The following is a 7,216-nucleotide window of genomic DNA, read 5'->3' on the forward strand; positions in this document are numbered from 1 at the left end:
TGGTTTTGGATGAGTCTGGGTTGATCATGCAGGGAGCTGAGGGCCCAGCCACAAGGTGTGGCCCTCACGGAAGATAAACCCAGGAAACGGTGAGAGCTGTCAGTGGGGAAAGTCCGTGGCTGGAAAATCCACGTGCCCAGACAGGGTGCCCGGCGCAGCTGCCCAGTGGGCAGCGGGTGGGTCTCAGAGCCTGGACTCTGGAGCCGTGTGGCTTCATGGGCGAATGGGCCTTTGAATTTCTTGTGTGACCTGGAGCTTGCTGCTGACTCCCGTGGGCCTCCGTTTCTTCATCTGTAAATTGGGGACATTGAAGATCCCTCCCAGGGTGACTTTGAGGCTCCACTGGGGACACGCCTGTAGGACCTTAACAAAGAATCTGGGCGGGAGGCGCCGTCGTGGAACCCGTCCACGCTCTGCTTCCTGGTGTTAAATGTGACGATGGCTGGGCAAGTGGGGCTGTGCAAAGTCATCTCCAAAACACTTCATCAAAACATTGAACATTGTCTTACTATTGGTTATAACGTATAAAGAAAAAGTCGTGAAGTCAATAGTGTGCTGTAATTTAACCCCCTAGAACCTTGAGCACTAAAGTGCTTCATTCCCTGTCGGACGTGCAGCGGGAGGTGTTAGGGCAGCGCTTGCTCCCCGTCCTGCGGCCACACAGAGCGCGTTCCTCCCAGGCCCCGGAGCTGCCTCGCTTCTCCCCTCTGAGTGTGGTCCGGCCTCCAGCGTTCTGTTCTCAGCACGGTCAGAGCCAGGAAACATCTCCGAGGGCCTGCGACGTGAAGGCCTCCAGGCCTGGCCTCACCCGGAGCAGGGTGGGTGCTCAGGGAAGGGAAGCCAGGCTGTGTATCCCCGGGAGGAGGCTGGGTGGGTGGGCTGGTCGCCGTGTCCCTGGGCTGCACTCCTAGGGTGTCGTGGGGTGGGTTAGCTCCTGTGCTGTGTGCTCCTGTGCCAGCAGTGGTGGCCGTGGGGCCCCCTCGGTGGCCCTCCCGGAGGAGGGTGCTCTGGTTCTGAGGGTGCAGGTGTCCAGGCTGATGCTGTGCGAACGGGCCTGTGTCTGCACTACCGCTCCCCGATCCTGTCTCAGGTTGGAAAGAGATGGGTGGTCCAGCTGTCTCTGTAGAATTCCCCTGTGTCCTACGAGCAAGGCATTGGTTTGTGGCTTTGTCTGGTTTGTGTCCAGGGGGTTTTAATGACCGACCCTCTGCTTGCCAGAGGCCTTCTGAACGGCAGCTTTGGAAAAGTCAAGGGTGGTCGTCCTGGGTCCTGGGCTGACTGAGATACCAGGGTGTCCAGTTCTGAGGAATTCCCTGAGCCTAGGCCCCTGGCGGGCAGCTGGATGGACGTGGCTGGGCCTCAGGTGAGGCAGGAGTGGGAGGCGGGTGAGCCTAGGGCCAGCTTCACAGAGGGACATCCAGACAGAGCTGTGTGGACCTGCATCTTTGTCAACATCAAGGGGCAGGTGGGGCGAGAGAGCGGTCACCGAGGGCAGGATTCTGGAAGCTTCTGGGCACGTCAGAGGTGCCTGTGATCATCACAGGCTTGGTTTGTATCAGAGCTGGCACCAGGGTGCACTCAGCAGTAGGCCGAGGGTGCTGCCCAGGCCGGGGAGCTCCTATGGCAGGGACCTGGGCTGGTTCCGGAGAGCTCACCCCGCCCTGGACACACAAGCCCCAGCCCCCTTAATTTTTGCCTGAGGACCTTATCAGGGCCTTTCGGTCATGAATGTGAGTCTGACTCCAAGTAGGAAAAAGCACCGTCCAGATTGTCTGACCCACGCTTTCCCGAGGAAGAAGGCCTCGTGGGGCTCGGCTGCTCCAGACCCCGTGCAAGGCTGGGGGCCTCCCTCACCCATAGCCTTTGCAGGGTCCTGTGTCGTTGGCGAGGCACTCCCCACATTCCTGGGCTTCTTTGTGACCTTGCATTTTTTTTGTGACCTGGGCTTCATGGGACCTTGCATGGTGGGCAGCTCCTCACCCCCTGGGGTGCAGAGGAGGAGGCTGAGGCTCTGCAGGGAGCCCCCTCCCCAGGGTGGCCCACCCTGGGTGGGGGTCTCCTCACCCTCCATCCATCTGCATGACTGGGATGCCCTGGATCCATCTTTTGTTTACACTCATTACCTTTTTTGTTGGTTGGTTTTTCTCCTACCAAAGAAATGTGCCCCCTTAAAGAAAACCTTAAAGAAAATGGTCCTAGTGGAGAAGCAGAGGTGGTGGGGCTCCTGGTGCCTCGCCCGCTGCCTGTGGACAGGACCTCTACGGCCTGCCTGACGCTTCTGGGCAGGTGCGTGTGGACCCTAACTCCATTTCCCTGCACCCCCACCGGGCTACGGGACCTCCCCTTCCCTCGTCCTGGACCCTCCCCTCCCCAGGCTCCCTCCGAAAGGTCCAGCCCCACCCTGCACCCCTCACCCCTGCAGCACCCCAGCCCCACGGCGGACAGAAGCTGTGGAGGTGAGCCGGCAGCTGTGCCCGCATCTCATTTCGCCGAGAATGCAGCTCAATTTGAGTAAAGCCACCGGCCAGGAATCCATACTTTCCCCATAAACCTCTGAGCTGGCAGATGTCAATACTGTCGGGATTGAGGTGCCATTCAGACGTCAGGCCTGTTTAGATGAAAATGTCTAATCAGAAAAACATTGGGGGCTTAGAAGAGATGGACCAAACAATTTCAAAACAATTTATCTTAGAAATTAATTCCAAGGAAAACTTTACCCAGGGGGGCTGGAGCTTAGAGTTTTATTTTCAATTTATTAAACCCCTGACGCCTCGTGTTCTTCGCGAGCCTGGGCTGAGCCCTGGGTGGCTCGAAGTCAGTGCGTTCCTGGGTGAGATTCTCTCTCTGTCCCCGGGCGGGATTCTCTGTCCACGAGTGGGATTCTGTGTCCACGAGTGGGATTCTGTGTTCCCAGGCGGGATTCTCTCTCTGTCGCTGGGGGGATTTTGTGTCTCTGAGTGGGATTCTCTCTCTGTCCCCGGGCGGGATTCTCTCTCCGTCCCTGGGTAGAATTTTGGTGTCCCCAGCCACCCAGGAAGCTACACCCTCTATGTTGCCCATGCCAGACACTGGTGCCACCCAGGTCACCTTTGCTCTCGATGACTGTTCTTCAGCCCCTGTCACGACTCCTGGTGGTCGACAGAGCCCCGTTGGCTCCTCCTGGGTCTCCGTGGTGGCCCCGGGGGCTGTTCTGACACCCGCGCCCTGAGCCAGATCCTTGGGTTGGTTCTCGGCAGAGGCTGCCATCCCTCGGTCACCCCATCTGAGCCGGCCTCTTGGCTGCGCACCCAGAGAGTGGCCCTGGAGCCACAATGTTTGCCAAAAAGCTGTGTGGCCTTGGGCAAGAAGCCAAACCTCTCTGGGCTCCACTGGTGTGAGCTGTAAGGTGGGGATGGTGGTGACAGTGCCCGGCTGGCAGAGCTGTGTGGCCTTGGGCAAGACGCCAAACCTCTCTGGGCTCCACTGGCATTAGCTGTAAGGTGGGGATGGTGGTGACGGTGCCCGGCTGGCAGAGCACTGATGAGGATTAGAGGTGTGAGCAGCTCAGCTCATGGAAAAGACTCAGGGCCGATGGGTGGAGACACATCCATGAACCCTGCAGACGCTGCCAGGAGCTTGCACAGACCTTACTGGGAGCCTTGGGGGCAGGTTGGAGTGGCCCAGGTCCTTGGACGGCTCTGGGTTGGCAGCTCACTTGGAGGTGGAGGAGCTGGGGGAGGGGAGGCCCCAGATGTCCCCCAACCCCTGTCCCCAGTGAGGAGGAGAGTGAAGGGCTGCTGGCCCTCCCTGGGTGGGCACCTCCCACTCCCTTGGGCCTGGTGGTGAATTATAGAGAAAATATGCTCTCGGCCTGTTAGCTTTGAGCTGCTGTGGTCGGGAATTGAGTTTCTTAATAAACAGGAAAATGAAAAAGTTTTGAGTTACTAGAAATTCAGATAAATTATCAGTAGGTAATAAATGGAGTTATCTGGAAAAATGAAAGAGAATTTTCTCCCCAAGACCAGGGGCCTCTTGTCTTAAACCTGAGTGTTGGTTTTCCCTGTTTCAAGGAGACTGAGAGCAGCATAGCCTCAGCCCCTCCACCACGCAGTGCCCCATCTCCGGGGAGGGCCCCGGATGGGGGTGTCAGGGTCCCTGGGGTGGCAGGACCACTCCCCTCTAAGGTTCAGGGTTGGGGAGTCTCAGCAGAGCCGGGGGCTCAAGGGGAGGAAGAGAGGACAGAGCCCATCACACAGTGTGGCCCCCTGAGGACAGAAGGTAGTCCCGGCACCCGGACCCCACATCCTGCAGGGGATGCGTTGCTGTCTAGAGTCTCACGGTGACTGAGAAATGTGAGGGGCATCCCGGAGGTTTCCCTGGCCTGGGCTGCAGTGGCTCTGGAGGGTCCCAGGCCACCTCTGGAAGCTCCGCCTGCTTGGGGATCATCCCCTACAGAGCCCAGCTGCCAAACCCTGAGGGAGGCTCCCAAGTATTGAGAGGCTGTACACACACTCATGGCTTATAGGGGCAGAGAGCACTCTGGACATGGATGCATCCTTCCAGGGACAGTGGACTCAAGGTCAGGTCACTCTGATGACCTTGGACCTAGAGTAACGCTGCCTGTGAGAAAAGCACAGGGCACCTGGGGTGAATGTCTCTTCAGTCACCTGTGCCTGGTGTGAGTCCTTCTCAGTCACCTACACCTGGGGTGGGTCCTCCTCAGTCACCTGCGCCCGGAGTGAGTCCTCCCCAGTCACCTGGACTTGGGGTGAGTGCCCTCCGGTCACCTGCACCTGGGGTGAGTCCTCCCCAGTCACCTGGACTTGGGGTGAGTCCCCCATCACCTGCACTGTTGGAGCATCCACTCTGTTGCCTTCTGTCCCTATGGATCTGGTTACTTTAAGTCCTTTGTGTAAATGAGATCCTGTATTATGGGGCTTAGCCTTCTAGCCATCATTTTTAGGGGACAGAAATATTGAGTTCTGACAAATTGCCTTGCCCCTTTTGAATTGGGGTGTTTTTATGGACTTCTTTACATATTGAGAATGTTAAACCATCTCAGAGATATGATTTGTGAACAATTTCTCTGATTTTTTTAGGTTACCTTTAACTCTGTTGATAATGTCCTTTGATGCAGAAATGTTTTTATTTTTGATGAAGCCTAATTTACTTATTTTTTCTTTTGTTTCTTGGCCTTTGGTGTTATATCCAGGAAATCATTGACATATCTAATGTCATGAAGCTTTTCTCCTAGGTTTTCTAGGAGTTTTAAAATTTTAGCGCTTCTGTTGATATGTATTTTGAGTTAATTGTTGTATATGGTGTCAAATAAGGAAGATTTTGAGAAAGACAATCACAGAGGGAACAATTGGGCCCTTCCATGGTGGCACCTTGTTGCAGAACGTCCAGCTGGGGAAGGGATGCAAATGCCGTCATCCGAGATCCTTGGGCATATCTGGCTGTGGGAGGATATGGGGTGCAGGGCGGTCATAGTTCTGGAGCCCAGAGTGGCTCCCCTGAAAACCAAGGTGTCTTCATGGGCGTGCACACCTGCTGTGGAAGGCGCCCTGGAGGGCTCTAATCAGAGCCCAGTGCAGAGCACAGCTGAGCCCTGTGCCCATCTCACAGGGGACTTGTTCCTGGAGTCCTCCCACAAATCCTTCAACGCAGCAGGAGAAACACCTGCTAGGACACTGTGGCTGCGACGTGCACCTTCCCCCAAAGCCAAGGTCTGGGCTGCCTGAGACTCTGGATGTGGCTTTGTCATTGAAGGCTCTGCCTCCAGGGGCTCTTGGTCAAGGGTGTGGGGAGGCACAGAGCCAGTTCTCCAAGCAAGGCTCTCCCGGGAGTGAAGCCTGTCCAGAGAGGGAGATGGTGGGGCCAGTGGCGGTATCTCTCCCGACCCCTCTCTGTCTCCCCATCCCTGAGCCACCCCCACAAAGCCAGACAATTCAGGCCACCAGAAATCTCACTGTTGCCTTAAGAGGATGTGTTTGGGGTGGGTCAGGGTTAGACCCCCCCACCCCTCACCCTGCTTGGTGCCCACACAGGCACAGTGAGACCCGGCTGTAGATGCAAATGGCCCTTGGTCCCTGCCTCTAACTGGGGACGTAGGAAGGTCCACTTCCCAGGAGGTAGTGAGCATGCACCTGGAAGCCCCCAGAGATGACATCCTTTTACTCTTCTTGCTCTTCTTGATTCTGTCCTCCACCTTTTGGGGAAATTTGGGGTGTGATGGGTAGAATATCACCCAGTGGGCCCTATCCAGGCAGAGTGTTGAGAAGCTGGTGGGATGGGCCATCCTCTCCTCATCCAGTCTCGTTCACAGAGGAAGCCAGACCAGGATGCCAGGGAGATGCTAGCACAGGAGACGGCTGTAAGCAGGGCCCATCAGAGATGCCACCCTCCAGTCAGCCCAACTCCCTCCTGGAATCCTCTCCATGACACTCAGAAGGGGGTCTCACCACTGTCCCCATGCAGAGATGAGGGCATGGGGCTCAGAGAGGTTCTCTGCCCAAGGACTCCCCTATAAGAGTCCAACAAGGAGTTGAACTTGGATCTGTCCGATTCTGGGCCCTGAGCTTCCAACCACAGCCCAGTGAGACCATAAATAGGAAACAACCTGAGTGTCACTTGTTATTCTAAACTCATGCTTTGCCCAGGTGCTTCCCACAGTGAGTGCTGATCACTGCGGTTCCTGTGCATCCACGGGCACAAGGTGAAGGGAGGGTGGGAGAGGACGGCTGGAGAGAGACAGAAGGGGAGACAGAGATGGATGGAGAGAGAGAAGGATGGAGAAACGGATGGAGAGAGATGGATGGGAAGAGAGGGATGGAGAGAGAGGATGGATGGAGAGAGAGAAGGATGGAGAAAGAGATGGGGAGAGAGAGATGGATGGAGAGAGAGATGGATAAAGAGAGAAATGGATGGTAAGAGAGAAATGGATGGAGAGAGAGAGGGATGGAGAGACAGAGGGATGGAGATGGATGGAGAGAGAGATGAATTGAGAGAGATGGATGGAGAGAGAAATGGATGGAGAGAGATGGAGAGGGATGGAGAGAGAGATGGATGGAGAGAGAGTGATGGAGAGAGACGGATGGAGAGACAGATGGATAGGGAGAGAGATGAATGGAGAGAGAGATTGATGAAGAGAGATGGAGAGAGAGAGGGATGGAGAGAGATGGATGGGGAGAGAGAGATGGATGGAAAGAGATATGGATGGAGAGAGAGATGGATA

The sequence above is a fragment of the Mandrillus leucophaeus genome, unplaced genomic scaffold, assembly GCF_000951045.1.
Source record: "Mandrillus leucophaeus isolate KB7577 unplaced genomic scaffold, Mleu.le_1.0 Scaffold288, whole genome shotgun sequence".
In the NCBI taxonomy this organism is placed as follows: domain Eukaryota; kingdom Metazoa; phylum Chordata; class Mammalia; order Primates; family Cercopithecidae; genus Mandrillus; species Mandrillus leucophaeus.